Source organism: Melopsittacus undulatus, chromosome 3, assembly GCF_012275295.1.
Source record: "Melopsittacus undulatus isolate bMelUnd1 chromosome 3, bMelUnd1.mat.Z, whole genome shotgun sequence".
Lineage (NCBI taxonomy): Eukaryota > Metazoa > Chordata > Aves > Psittaciformes > Psittaculidae > Melopsittacus > Melopsittacus undulatus.
The window spans coordinates 13,146,442-13,161,624 of NC_047529.1; the positions used below are offsets into that span (position 1 = coordinate 13,146,442).

The window sequence follows — 15,183 nt, forward strand, 5'->3', positions numbered from 1 at the left end:
AAAGCACAAACTGCAGCCCCAAGCAGAGATGAACCTGCAGAGCAGCAGCACCAGAAAGCACCAGGAGCAGATAAAGTGCCCATGAGGCAGGACAGGATGGCCACGCGCATGGAAGACCCCAGCATCAGGACATGGTGCTGTTCTGCAGGTGGGACAGGAGTTCATGAAGGAGCCACAGTCGAGCTCCAGCAGGAATGCCTTGCCATAGAGAGATGAGGAGCTTGGCGCACGCAGCTTATCGGCAGGAGAAAACAGACCGAAAGATGATGTGATTATGGTGAGCAAGTGCTGCTGCAGGCAGAGCCCTGGGCAGGGCGGAAACCCTCCAGCTGGCAGGGCCGCGGGGCTGGGAGCAGGGTTCCGGCGATTCAACTGGCAATCAGGGTCGGGCTTTGCACTGGGAATGGCAGTTAACCATGGGAACAGGCCCAACTGGTGCTGGTGGTGCATTCCCGCGAGTGCCGAACCCTGCGCCTCAGCCTGACACCCCTCTGGCCTGGTTCAGTGATTTGCCAGTTCAGATGGTGTCAGAAAGCCAAACCAACCCACAGCCTCAAGAGCAAACCAGAGCAGACAATATCTCCAACCCAGCGAAACCACACACCCAAACACCCTGACTCCTCGGGCAGTGCTGGAGCCACCGCAGCACGTGTGCTCCTGGCACACATGTGTCCTGGGCGCACGCACACGCGTGCTGGCAGTTACCTGGCAAACATACACTCTTTCCCCTCCAGGTGCTGCAGGGAGCCACACCTCGCTGCTGGCCTGGCCTGCCCAGGGTAGGCAGCAGTGCAGGCAGAGCCCGTGGGAAAGCATCAGGCAGGGATGTGCAGACATACAGTCCTAAAAATACCCATTTGAAAACCAGCAGGTTTCGAAAACCTTTGAAAACCCAAGGTCCCCAGGTGGCTGCCTCAGCATGGGACAGCAGCTCTGTGGCAGCACTGGTGTGAAGTGGGGCCAAAGCGGGGGCCACCACCGTATTTCAGGCACGGCTGTCACTTGTGCTTGGCGGCTCACTGAGCACATAGATAGCCAGGGGAATGCCTGAGCTGCAGCCTCGCCGGGCAGCAAGCAGCATGGACACCAGCATCCTGCTTTTCCTCGAGAGGCAGTGGGTGCTGCGTGTCACGAAAAGAGTCTCCCGCTAAGAAGTTTCGAGCTGACTCAGCACGAAAGGCCAGTGCAGGCGCGGGAGCTGCCGGGAGACAACATCCCGGTCCCTTGCCGCGGCTGCCCAGCTTCGAGGGGCTTGCTCAGGGCTGGTCCCGGTGTCCCCATCTGGGTGTCCCCACCGGGGCGGGCGAAGGGCATCTGCTGGCACGGCCAGGCGGGATGCGGGCACCCGCCGTTGCAGCCGGCTCCTGCCAACGCGCAATCGGTGCAGCAATGCAAGCACCGAACGCCAATCCCGCGGTGACACCGTCTACGTCACACAAAGGGAAGAAATAAAGAAAGAGGAACTGAGCGAAGAGGAAAATTTCATTTGCCCACAGGTTCGCACACATGAACACACGAGAATCAAGAGGGGAGAGGAGAAATAAAAGCGAGAGGAATAGGGAAAGCAAGCAGGCAGCCCCCGTGGGGCCGGGGGAGCGGGCAGGCAGCACCGAGTGCCCTGCCAGGCCTCTGCCCGCGCCGCCCCGTCACTGCCGGGCTTGCGGCGTTTGTGCTTCCCGCAGGGGGGGAGATCGGGGCAAACCCCACAACTTTGGGCAGACGGACCCTCTGGGCAGCTCTGCCGCTCCTGCTGCTGCCGCCGCCGCCCGAGGGAGGGCAGCGCTGGGCCGGGGGCTGCGGGAAGCGGTCCCTCACCGCGGCGGGGACAGCCCCGGCCGCAGCAGCCCCGCGGGGTCTCGCAGCGGGGGGTCTCCGGTGCCCCGCGATGGGCCGGGGCTGGGACGCACACCCTCGGCAGTGACACCCCCGGGCAGCCTCGTAGCCCCGAGCGGGCCGGGCCGGGGCCCCGCGCTGCCCTTCAGGCGCCCGGCGCGGCGCTCAAGGACACGGCGGCGCCGCGGGGGCCGGGCCCGCCGGGCCGCGCCGAGCCGAGCCGAGCTACCCGCACGCCAAGCGGGGCCGGGCCGGCAGCGGGGGTGGCTGCGGGGACGGGGGGGGCCGCGAGGCAGGCCCGGCCCGGCGGGTGGCGGCCCGGCCGCTGCCATGTTTTCCTGCTCTGCGCTGTGCCTCCCGGCCCGGCCGGCCCGACCCCGCTGCAGCCCCCGTCCGCCGCCGCGATGCCCCTGGGGTGGTGGGGTACCGGGAGCACGGGGATACACGGCACGGGTACGGGGTGGGGGTGTCCGCGGGCCGCCCGCCGGGCTGTACGGGAAGGGCCAGGAGGGAGCAGAACAGAACAGAACCGAACCGAACCGAGCAGAACAGACGCGAACAGCGGCGAACCGAGCCGAGTCATGCCGAACCGAGCCGAGTCATGCCGAGACGAAGCAGGGACTGCTGAGTGTGGGGTGTCCCCTCCCGGGGGTCCCCGAGGGCCACCCGTGTCCGCAACGCCGTGGGACCGTTACCTGGGCCGGTGCGGGCCCGGCGCTCCGTGCCGAGCCGTGCCGAGCCGTGCCGAGCCGCCGCCGCTGCGCTGCCCGGCGAGGCCTCCTCCCGCAGCGCCGCCGCCTCCACTGCAGCACCGAGCCGCGCCGCCCGCCGCCCGCCCGCCGCGCGGTCCTAGCGCCCGCCGCGCAGCGCTGAGCGCAGTCCAGCCCCGCCGGGCCGGCCCCGGCCCCGCCGGGCCGAGCCGAACTGAGCCCGTCCGGGCCAGGACAAAGTAGCTGCAGGCAGTGCCGGGCTGGGGTGTGCCGTGATGTCCAGGGCGCGGTGGGCTGGGCCAGTCCGGGCAATGCTGGGCCTTGCTGAGCCCAGCTAATCTGAGCTGTGCTGTGCCGTGCCAAGCCAGACCATGACAGACCAAGCCAAGCCAGGCTGGGCCAAGCCAAGTGTAGTCAAAGGTTGTAAAGTGTCAAGCCAAGCTGGGCTGGACTGGGCCAAGCAGATCCAAGCCAAGTTGGGCTGGGTGATAGAGAGCCAAGTTGAGCTGAACCAGGCTAGGCCAGACTGGGTCGAGCCAATGCCGGCTGTGCTGTACCAAGCCAGACCAAACAACCCATGCTGGGCCAAGTAAAGCCAAATTGAGCTGTGCCATGTCATGCTGGCATTAGGTGGGCTGGCCCAAGCTGAACCAGGCCCAGCAGTCCTGTGCAATGTTGGGCTGAACCAGCCCACCAAGCAGGGCCATGACAAGCCAAGGAGCACTGTGCTATGCCAAGCTGTGCCCTGCAGTGCCTGGCTGTGCAGCACCAAGCTGGCTGGACCTTGCAGTGCTGAGCTATGCATGCCAAACTGTGCCATGCCATGCAATACCATGCCATAAAGACTTCTGCCAAGCCAAGTGGTTTCATGTTGTATCAGGCCATGCTGGGCCATGCAGTGGTGTGCAGTGTCAACTGGAGCAGGGCCATGCCAAGAAGTGCTGTGCACTGCTGTACATGGTCAAGCCACACAGTACTATGCTGTGCCAAACAGTGCCATGCAGTCCCAGGCTGTGCCAGGTCAAGCAGGGCTATGCAGCACTGTGCTGTGCAGAGCAGTGTTGAGCTCACAGCCATGCTGAACTGGGCAGAGCCAAATCCTGCAGCAAAGCACCATGCAGTGCAAGTTTGAGCTGTGCCATGTGCCATGGTGTCTACCTGTGCCAAGCTGTGCACTGTCATGCTGAGCCGTATTGTGCTAAGCCATGCCATGTTGAGCTGTGCCAGTGGCTGGGAGCCGTGCCAAAGCAAGCCACTCTGGGCAGTGGTGAGCTGTGCTGTGCCAGCTGTGCAGCGTTGAGCCATACTGTGCCATACAGAGCTATGGGGACCTTCTCTATGGTTTGCACTGGCTCCAGCCCTTCTGCCCATGCTCGTGCCAGCTGTGATCCCACTGTCTCCAGCAAGCAGCAAGTGCCCAAGAGGCACCACCAGGCACTGCTGGGATATCTTCAGGAGACTTTGCTGACTGGGCACCCATGTCCCATGCTCCTGCACCTCACACCAGCCCCATGAAGACCTCCAGTTTCTTTTCTTGTCAGAGGCTGTCAGAGGTATGCTGGGGCTGAGTAGAGACTGAAATATCCTCAGAGCACCTTCTCCTGCGAGGTATTTGCATGATAGTTCCTTGAAAGGCTCAAAGCCTGGTGGGCATGTGTGCACCACAAAGGCTCAGAAAGCAGACACTGAATCAAAGGACTCAGCAATTATGATGTCTTTGAGTCTCATGCTTTGTAAACACACCCGAGGTTTCCTGGGGACTGATACAGGTTCCTGGAGATCTGGGGGGAAGTTGCTGCATCCCTCCAGGCACGGTGGGCACCTGGGGATGTTTGTGATGCTGCCCCCAATACCTCCCATGGGTTGCACCACCAAAGCCTATACCTGATCGGGGCCATGTGCCAAAGCTGGCACTGTCGGGTGCTGAGGATGGGATGACCTTGGGGGAGGCCAGTCAGGGAGAATCCTAGTACCACTTGGACAGCTGCCTGGCATCCCAGGCAGGCATCCACAGCCCCTGGCATGGGCATGGTGGTGCCTGGCAGCACCTGGCCATGTTTCTTCAGCCTCACTCCTGCCCCTGTGCTGCTGTGCTCTGCCATGCAGGGCTGCATCCCTGAGAGGAACCCTTCAGGCAGGGCCCCGGCTCCTCTTCAGTGCTGGAAGGCTCCTAGTGCACATGGGGGCACTGTAAAATAAGACATTAATTAATAATAATAATTAATGTTGCATTCTCCTGACTTAATAGGCAGCATCCTTTGCTTCTGCAGGGAAAGGCTGCTCCCTCCTTCCTTTCCTCCCTCCCTCATGTTCCCATGGGTCTCCTAAGGGAGCCCTCCAGATGTCCCTGTGTTCTAGGTTGGAAAGGAGCAGTTGCCCACTGGCCCAGAGCTACGGCAAAGGCTGACGGGCTGCTTGCTTCTGCTGGTACCTCCCTGTGCACAGTCAGCAGCAACATGGTGCCTACTCTGCATCAGCATCAGCAGACCCATTGCATGTATTTAGCCAGCGTTTGGTTGCTTCCTGTGATGGGGTCAACCCCACCAAATCACACAGGGAGGGTCCTGTGGGACTGGCAGCAGTGCCAGCTGCCAAAGGCCATGTTGGCAATGGTGAGGCCCTGGGTGGTTACAGAGCAGGGCCTGGGTGCAGCAAGCAACAGAGTGCCATTGCCCAAACACACGAGAGAGTGGATTTACCCCAGTTCCCTGTAGTGCAGTGTAGCCAGGCCCAGTGGCAGCCTGGTGTGCGGGACCCTCAGGAGCAAGAACCCAGCAGCTAACCTGGACTGTGTCAGGATGCTACCATCAGCTGATTAAACCCCAGCCCCTGGCTGCCCTGACCCCAGGATACAGCTGATGGTCTTTGCTGTGCTCTCCCCATGTACTCCCTGTAAACGCTGCTGCAGCTCAATCCCAGCAAACCCCATTTCTCTGGTTGCATAACATGCCCAGGGTGCCCTGAGCAGCACGTGCCACAATATTGGCTGGCAGGTCTCCGGTATGCTGCCATGTTGAACTGCAGAGGCTTTGTTGCAGCCGTAGCATGCACTGTGCCAGGGCTGGCAGGGCTTTTCTTGCAGTGAGGTGCATTGGTAATGCTGGCATTAGCACACGGGTTGGGTTTGCTGCAGCTCCTGGCTCTGGCAGAGTCTGCCATGCTGCAGGAATTGTTTTCCATATCCTGAAGCCCTGGCCTAATTGCAGTGCTGCTTGGCACAGCCGCCCTTGTGCCCTGGCACAGCCACGCTGGCACACCCGTGGCTCCCGGCACCTCGTGCTGCACCACTGCAGGTGACTGCCAGCGGCACTGGCCAGCAGCCAACCTGGCAGCAGCCAGGGCACGCACCAGTCCTGTGCAGCACGCGCTGCCTACGCTGCTCCAACAGGCAGTGTTGCCTGCGGCACGGAGTGCTGGCAGCTCCGCCATGGAGCCCTGCCAGAGGTAGCATCAGGGATAGCTGCGTGTAGGACTGGTTCCATGCTGGTGTAACATCACATAGGTATAGAATCATAGAATCACAGAATGGTTTGGGTTGGAAGGGACCTCAAAGCTCATTTAGTTCCAACCCCCTGCCACAGGCAGGGACACCTTCCACTAGACCAGACTGCTCCAAGCCCCGTCCAACCTGGCCTTGAACACTGCCAGGGATGGAGCAGCCACAGCTTCTCTGGGCAACCTGTGCCAGGGCCTCACCTACATATATGTGTATGTGTATATATATATAGGTACATATCTATATAGGAGTATGCATGTAGGTACAAATCTATATAGATGTGTATCCATACAGGTACATTTGTATATATGGATATATGTATATGTGCCTATAGATATGTATGTATATATGTATATATGTATGTATTTCTGTGTAGGTATGGCTCCATGTAGATATATCTGTTTAAGTAGAGCTTGATATAGCTGTATCTGCACATAGGTATAGCTGGAAGTACATATATCTGTACATGGCTGCATGTGCATACACCTGTGGGTACATATGGCTGCAGGTGGGCTCAAGGCAGCATCCAGGAGTGCTCAGTATCTGGCAATGCTCCCTCCTGCTGTAGCATCCCATGGTCCTGGCTCCACAGCTGTGCGGTTGTCCATGGGGCAGTGCTGCTCTCCAGGGAGCAGCTGCAGGGACCAACAGGATGGGCGCAGGGATGGGAAATGCTGCAAGTGGGGCAGCACCAGCTGCATCACTGCACCAGATCTCCCATGCCTGCTGTGGTGCAGCACCATCCCACTATGTTTCAACCACAGCATCTCCAGGGAAGCTTCCTCTAAATAATCAATTAACAGCCTGCTCGGGTTTCTATTTTTGACTTGTCTCCTTAAAGACCAACTGCCCCATGACCAACTGGGGCTCTTTAATCCACTGCTGGGTCAGGCTTTGTGTCGGGTCAGGCTTTGGGCTGAGCCTGGCCTTTCTTCTAGATGAGCAGAGGACACAGTGCTGCTCATGCTGGTGTTATTTATTGCTAACAGCAGGCCTGAGCTGCTCTTCTGGCTGGGGCAGGGGCAAGGGAAGGCCTCTCAGAGCAATTATAGAATAATGGCATAGTTTGAGTTGGAAGTGACCTTCAAGCTCATTCAGTTCCAACCCTCTTCCCATGGGCAGAGACACCTTCCACTAGACCAGGTTGCTCCAAGCCCCAGCCAACCTGGCCTTGAACACTGCCAGGGATGGGGCAGCCACAGCTTCTCTGGGCACCCTGTGCCAGGGCCTCACCACCCTCACAGAGAACTTCCTAAGCTCTTATCTCAATTTCCCTTCAATCAGTTTAAAGCCATTCCCCTTTGCCCTATCTCCACATGCCCTTGTCAAAAGCCCCTCTCCAGATTCCTTGTTGGACCCTGTAGGCACTGGAAGATGATCTAAGTTTTCCCCAGATCATTCTCTTCCCCGTTATTGTGTTTTCCCTGTGGTTCCTACTGCAGTGGGTGCAGGTGGCTGGGTTGAAGCCAGGGGAGGCAGCAGTGCTGGCAGCTCCCCGGGCATCTGGGTTGCAGGTGACATGGGTTGCTTCCCTGGCTGTCTGTCTGTCTTTCTGTCAGGGCTGGCAGGATGCTTCTCATCAGGGCACTTCCTGCGCTTCTCTCACCTGTCAGGAGGTTTCACCCTTGTGTCTGCTCTTGCTGACAGCCTTTGGGATGGAAGACATTCTAAAATAAAACTTTCCCCCCACCCCCCTTTGCTTTGATACAGTGAAAAAGAAAAGTCAATACCAAGAGCATTTGCTGGGTCTTGTCTCCCATTCACTGGGGACTGATGCAGGGGCATATGACTGTATGATGGGCTCTCACATGAGCTGTGCCAGCAGCACCCCAGTCTCCTCACTGTGTTGTGCCCAGTGCTCTCAGTGCTGTCCCCTCTATTGTCCACATTTCTCCTGGCATTTTTCTCTAAATTATCCCTATTGCTTCCAGCATTGTCCACATTGCTCCTGGAATAATTCCCATTGCTCCTGGCACTATCTGCTTGTTGCTTGTTGGCACTATCTGCTTATTGCTTCCAGTATAGCCCCATGTTATCCATCCCCTGATAGGGGATACAGGAAGGGGCTTTTCACTCTCCCCAGAGCTCCATGCTTGACTCTGCTGCAGTGATGCCCACCATGCTGGCCAGGGGCATGTGTCAGTGCCACACACCAATGCGCCTCTCTGCTGGAGCATAGAATCATATAACCACAGAGCGATTTGGATTGGAAGGGATCTTAAAGCTCACCCAGTTCCAAATCCCTGCCACAGACAGGGACACCTTCCACTAGACCAGGTTGCTCAGCGTTCCATCCAGCCTTGGCAACACCATGCTGGCTCTGCCACTGTTTCAGTATTTACCAAGCCCTACTCTCTGCAGTGGGAAAGCTCTGGCAATGAGCACCCAAGCATGGCACCTCTCATGGCAGGGCTGCTGGTGGGGCTGTGGTGCGCACATCCTGTTATCGCTGCTCAGGCACTGTGCCTGGCAGGAAGAAGCTGTTGCCAAAGGTCAGGAAGGAGAAAACATCCAGGGCCAGCAAGGAGCAGCAGGGATGGGCAGCCCCTGCTCACTGAGGGACCATCCAGTGACCAGCCACCTGCACAGACTGAACCTGGGCACCTTCCCTAGGGCTGTTTAGTGGCTGAAAAGCAGTGGGTGCACTGGTGGGAAGGAAGATGGTTTTGGTTGCAGGGCAGCTGGCAGTGATGCCCAGCAGAGGAGAAGTGGCATTTGCCAGTGGGAGAGGGAGGCTGGATGCCACAACTGGATGGAGGTGGCTGAGTTAAATGAGGAGCTGGGAAAGCTGGACAGAAAGTTGATCAGAGTGCTGGAAACTCAGAAGGGGTAACACTCTGGGCAGCAGTGACAGGATGGTAAAGGGCATTTAAGTATATGGGAAGAAAGTGAAATCCTGGCAGAGATGTGGGAACATCCCTTGGTAATGCCACTGGCAGTGGAGACATGGCTGGTGAGCTCCTCTTCTCTGTCAAGGGACTGGTCTCTGCAGAGCTGGAGGAAGATGGCCATGGGTTCTCCATCTTCCCATGCCAGGTCTCAACACCTCTGTGCTCCAACATGGCCACGCTGCTCCATGGTCCCCTCTGTGCTTTGCATCTGCAGAGAGTTTGTGCAGACCCCAAAGACCCTTGGAACGCTGGAGAGCCCTGTGGCTGGGGCAGCTGGTCCAGTCTGTGCCTCTTGCTGTGCTGAGGAACCCCTTGGAGCCGCTCATCTGCTGGCATTTGGCCTTTCCAGCTGGCTTGCCACTTCCCACGGCAGGCTGTGGCTCCCGGCATGGTCCCCACTGCCCCTCTCCGTGGGGGTTCAGTCGGCAGCGTGGCCTCTTGCCTGCCCTCCTGCCCTGCCTGCTCCTGCAGCAGCCACACCACCACAGACAGCTTCGTTTTGGCTAATAGGTGCAATTATCCCCTACTTAAATCTTGGTGTGACAGGGAGGTCAGGGCAGCAGCTCCCGGCAAGGCGTTTCTGACCTGCTGTAAATCTCCTGTCCCATGGATGGTGCAGCACGAGGAACCAGCTGGGCCTTGACTTGCTGCCTGTTCCTCTGTCTGAGGCTTTATGCTCGCCGGACTCAGCCTCTGCTCCAGCCCATCCTGCAGTGCCTGGCAGAGTGGGGGTTCCCAAGATCCCCCCATACGGAGCAGTTGACAGCTCCTGGCAGCTTGGCCTCATCCCCAGGAAGAGCAGTGGCACCACATCCCACTGCCAGCTCTCCAGGGAAGAAGGCAGCTCTCCAGGGGCTCAGGCATGGGGATTGGATTAATTAATCTCCCTGAGAGGGCGGGTACCAAATTAAGCCGGTGACACATGGTCAGGTGGTTACTGGCACTGCCGCAGAGGGAGCAGCAGCTGATCCTGCATCACGTGCTGGGCAGTGGCATGGCGTGCGGGGCTGGAGCTCTGTGTGCCAGGCTAGTCCGTGGCCTTGCTGGTGTGAGGGCAGCTCTGCAGGCTCCAGGGATGTGTGGTGTGAGGGGTGCAGCATGCCGTCCCAACAGCGATCACCACCTGCTCCCACGGGCTATGTGGAAGGTGATGTGAGGTCAGCGAGGGAACAGTGGCAGTGCCCATAGGGAGGCATCCCCTGGAAAAAGGCAAAGCTGCTGCAGTGGGCATTTGTCATCTGGTCACAGGCAATGCTGCCAAGCTTGGCCTTCACCACACTTGGGCTAGCTCCTGTTGCTGCCTGAGCCCCAGGGGTCCCCCTGCCTCTGCAATGAGGGGTATTTGCTCCATTTTGGTTCAGAGCATCCTCAGACTAAGCAGAGCTTGAGAGCCCTGATTTGAGGGTGGGCCACCCCATGGCTCCAGCCACACAGCACCTGTGGTGATGCAAATGTGATGCCACCATGGCTCGAGGGATGCAGGCATGATACTGGCATGGCTGGAGGGACCCCAAGGGATGCAGGTGTGATGCTGCCATGGCCAGAAGGACTCTCAGCACCCCTGTTGCTGAGCTGACATGCTGTGCTGTATCCTGATCCTATTCCCAGTGTGCAGCTCCCACAGCACTGCTCCCGCTGCTGCAGCCTGGGGAGGGAGAGCATCTGCCAACCAGTCCTTCTTGCTCCCCCCACAGCCTGCCTGACCTTGTTTTCAGGGCTGATGGCTCCTCGTTATGTAATTGCCACCAAATTTCTGCACAAGCCAGCAGAAATGGTCGATGGCCCTGGCATCCCACAGCATGACAGGATGGACTTCCTATGCCCTAGCCCCTCTCCTCAACATCCCCAACTGAGCACCATCCCTGCAGGGTAAGGATGCTGGAAGGGGCTCTGAGTCATCCTGTGAGGCTGCAGTGGGCTATGTCCCCTGCACTGCATTCCGAAGCCCCACCAGGGCTTCTGCCATCCCTTGGCATGTTGCAGTCCTCACTGGGCATGTGGTTGGGGGTGTATGTGGGATGTGGGGGCATGGATGGCACTGGGAGCATGTGATGGTGGCCTGTCCCTGGGGGACACAGTGTGTGTCATGGGTGTGTGTGCACAGGGCATGAGTGTGTGTCAGTGGGTGCATCCATGTGTGATGGGTAGGTGTGAGGGCAGGTGGGTGCAGTGAGAACCAGGACCCCTGGGCAGCGAGGACCAGTCCCTGTGGAGCCCAGGGCATGCACCATGCCAGTCTCCCCGACACCTGTGGCTGCACCCTCTGTGTCCCACCCCAGCGCAGTGTTTGCCCTGCGATTGCCCACGGATAACTGTGCTCGGCACTCCCCTTGCATCCCCATAAATCATGGCTGGATGCAGGAGGAGAGCTGGTGGAGAAGGGCACAGGTCACACCAACAGCTTGTAGCTGAGCGGAAGAATCAATTCCCCAGTGATGGATGGAGCTGGAGCGGCTGATGTGGCCCAGGGTGGCCATTAAATGGTGTAAATGAGGAGCAGCCCCGGTGCTGGGGTCAGGCACTGACATGGAGCCCCCCAACCCCATGTCCATGGGGAACTACAACAGGGGCTGCCCCCAGGGGAGGAGGCTGTGGATGTCTGAGCCACATGGACATGGGAGCCAGCCATGCCTCGTCTTTCCTTCCAGACTGGGGCAGTGACCCTCAGCTCTGGTACCCATGGGACCCCTTGCCTACTCTGTGATCCAGGCAGGAGGGGAGCAGAAAGGACAGCATTGCATGCCCTGATACTGTGTCCCCTGCCACTGAGCAGTGCCCAGAGAGGGACCCATAGGATGGGTGCATGGACTCCAGTTTTGGTCTTGCACGCTACAAGGTATTGGGTGTCCAGCATGTGGGGCCCAATGGTGGGGCCACGGACTGTGCATTGGGATGGGCACTGTGGGTGGTGGGTTGGGCCCTTTCCCAGCTCTGGCTGGAGGGATCCTGGCAAGGGGTGCCCATGCCTGAGCCCAGCTGTGGGGCTTATGGGGTCCTGGGGATCTCCATGGGGCACATGGGGTTTCCTTGGGTTGCACAGAGACTCTGGGGTCTCTGTGGGGCACATGGAGTTCCTGGGGTCTGTGTGGGATGCATGGGGTCCCTGGGATCTCCATGGGCCTGAGTCCATCTGCAGCTCCATGCTGAGCAGCTGACCCCTCCTGAGGATGGGATGGTAATTTGGGTTGGGGGTACTTTGATTTAAATATGGCACCAATGAGATGTAGAAGTGTTATCACCTGCAGAATAATCAGAGGGGCAGGAGCTGGGACACGGGTGCCACTGGACAGGCACCCTGCTGCAGCCTGCAAACAGATCCTATGTCCACATACAGCACCCATCTCCCCCTTGGCACAGCAGCCAAGTGACATATAACACCCACATCGTCCTTGGAAGGGGTGCACAGCAGCAAGCATATTCTGGTGATGGACACAGCACTCATGGTCATCATCTACTGGCCTCTCCACCTGATTCCTGCTATCTCAGTGTGGTCTGGAGTGTGGGGTCCCCAGGCATCCGATGATGGAGGCTGGGTGTCAGCAGCTCCTGGTGAACTGTGGGTGCCAAGGAGGGGAGGGAGCTCCACAGGGTGCTGTGGATGCAGGAATCCTGGGGATGCAGGAACAGTGTCCCTACCACAGGGGCCCTCTGTGGCTGAGAGAGGGAGAGCTGGGGCACCCTGTCACCACAGACTGTGTCCCCAGGGGGTCCTGGGCATTGCTGATTGGACTGGGGGATGCAGCACCCACTGCTCCCTCCCTGGGCACACTCTCAGGTGGCAGATGTCCAATGGGGAGCAGAGCCGCCCCAGGGATGCAGGATGGGGAGTTGTTTACCCCAGGGATGCAGGATGGGGAGCAGAGCTGCCCCAGGGATGTTGGATTGGAAGCAGAGCTGCCCCAGTGATGTGGGATGAGGAGCAGAGCTGCCCCATGCCTGGGAGCAGCCGGGAGACCCCCTGGCTATGGGAAGACTCCGCATCTTTCCCACCAAGGCACTTAATCCCTAAAACAAAAGAGTGCCTGGAGCTGGGCAGCACTGTGCCAAATTATTGGGGCTGGGAAGTGGAGGGGATGCATCTGTGCCTGGGAAGCTGTGGATTCCAAGGGCTAAGGTTTCCTCTCTGTAAGCAGAGCCAAGGCAGCTCTGCCTGTTGACTGTGGGGGCCAGGGTGTCCTTCAGCAGTGGTTGCAGGGGGCATGAGGTATTGCCACTCGGTCCAGTAGTGGGACCTGGGTACCCCTAATGGAGAGCTGGTGCTGGCTGTGAGACACCCCCAAACTGGTGCTGAATGGGGATGAGCCTCCATCACTGGCTCCACATCTGGTGAGCGCAGCGGCAACAATGGCTCCATCATTGCTGGAGCCTTTGCTGGGGGCGTTGTGCCCCCACTACCTCAAACCCAAGCTCTCCCCCTCCCCAGTTTCTAGCGCTGCTTTGGGAGGGGATGGGGGCTCCAGTGTGGCTGTTCCCACCTTGCTGCCCTCTGAGCCTGCCCCTCACCCTTTCTCTCCAGATGTGCTCAGTGGTGCAGCATTTGCAGTGGGGAAACATCTGGCAGGACGGGGGCAGCTGGGACGGGGCGCCGGCGTGGTGCCGATGGCACAGATGCCCCTGCTCTGAACACAGGCAGCTCTGTCTGCTCCCAGTGACCTGCAGCCATGACAAATGCGGGTAATCTGGCTTCGCTGCTCTCTGCGGACCCACGGCAAAGCACTGGCAGCTGCTCCCCTGCTGCCCGCTGCTTTGGAGCTCTTAAAAACCTTGTTTTTTGCTTTTCCATTAACATCTCAGCTTTTCTTCACGCGGCGAAGGGACGAGACACCCCTTAGGGATGAGATGAATTTATTAAATATTTGGCAGATGACAGAACATGGCTTCCAGTTTACAGGTTTCTGTTATTGACATTCCCCACATTTAGAGCATCAGCTCCAGCATGGGTTTGTCAGGCACTCCCAGGGATGCTCCCGCTCTTCCCTGTGCCTACAGCCAGACTCATGAGGTGCCATGAATAGGGAATGGCACCAAAGCTTGGTGTGGTCCCTGATCCCAACTGCTGGGCTCTGCTGGGGACACTCCCTTTGCATGGGCACAGTGGGGGCTTGGGAAGCCTCTGAGTGATGGCATGAATGGCCAAAGCCCCTGCCTTCCCCTTGCACATCACTGGCAGACCATCCAGGTGTGGCACACATTGCACAGTGCCCTATTCCCTACCCCATGAAAACTAGGGGTTTCGCTCCCCTGGCCTTAACCCTCAGCACCAGGACAGTGGCCAGAGATGCCAGCGCAGGAACATAGCTCTGTCCAGGTTATTTTCCAATGAGAAAATGTTTTTAGGTGGCATTTTGCTTTCTGGGTCAGGTGGGGTTTTCCCACGGGAAACTGTGAAGTTTCAGTCTGAACTGGATGGGTGCTGCTGTCCACCTCTGCCCAGTGTGAGATGTGAGCTCTGCAGCTTTGCCCTGGCCCGTGTTCAGCCCAAGTGAGAATTAAAAAGGGGCTTAATTACAGGTGCCATGGCTACACCATAGCATGTCTTCCTGTCACCACTGAGGCACTGGGTCCATGCCAGGGACCAGCCATCCCTTGGGAGCCGAGCAGTCACTGGCAGGAACGCTTGGATCCAGTGGATCTCCTGAGAGCAGCATTGGCATGCGACATGCTGCCTGCAGTGCATGCAGCTCCCACCCGGCTGCTTCTCCCGCTCTCCAGAGCAGATTTCCATGGAGCTTCCAGGACACTGAGCAAGGGCTGGGGCAAGTGGCTGGGGAGCAGGCGGTACCCAGCACAGTGCCATAGCTTCTGGAACCTGCACATGCCAGAGCTGGGGTGCAGTAACTGGAGGGGGGCACAGCCTGGGGACATGTATTAAAACCAGGCCTGAACTGTTCCTCCTGGGAGGTTTAAGGCGATCATTCCAAAGGCAAACAATAGTTCATAAGCAGGCTTCAAAGTTAATTGTAAGCGAGCTGCGGTGCTGGGTGTTTTTTCCCCTACACAGTGTCCCAGTGTGTCACCAATGGAGGTGCCTGGTGCTACTGGGGTGCAAAATGATCCTGTGCATCCTGCCTTATTGCAGGAACACCCTTGCTTGTCTTTGTACTTTCTGGGCTTGGCTGGACCAGTCTGTGACCCAGGCTGTGCTTTGAGCCCACACTGCCCACCCCAGTGACAGACCAGTGCCAGGAGCAGTGACATGTGCACCAGCTGGACTTCTCTGACAGGGTCTGTAGACCAGCAGTGACTTCCCTAA

General features: G+C 58.7%; 1 protein-coding gene across 2 annotated transcripts in view; it reads right to left on the reverse strand.

The window, feature by feature from the left end:
* DNMT3A (DNA methyltransferase 3 alpha) overlaps positions 1-2,585 on the reverse strand; it is a 46,669-nt gene extending 44,084 nt beyond the window's left edge. For both annotated transcript variants that reach the window (XM_034060483.1, XM_034060482.1), the window contains exon 1: positions 2,529-2,585. The gene's annotated coding sequence lies outside the window, so the exon portion shown is untranslated. The remainder of the gene's footprint in view (positions 1-2,528) is intronic.
* Positions 2,586-15,183: the final 12,598 nt, after the last annotated feature.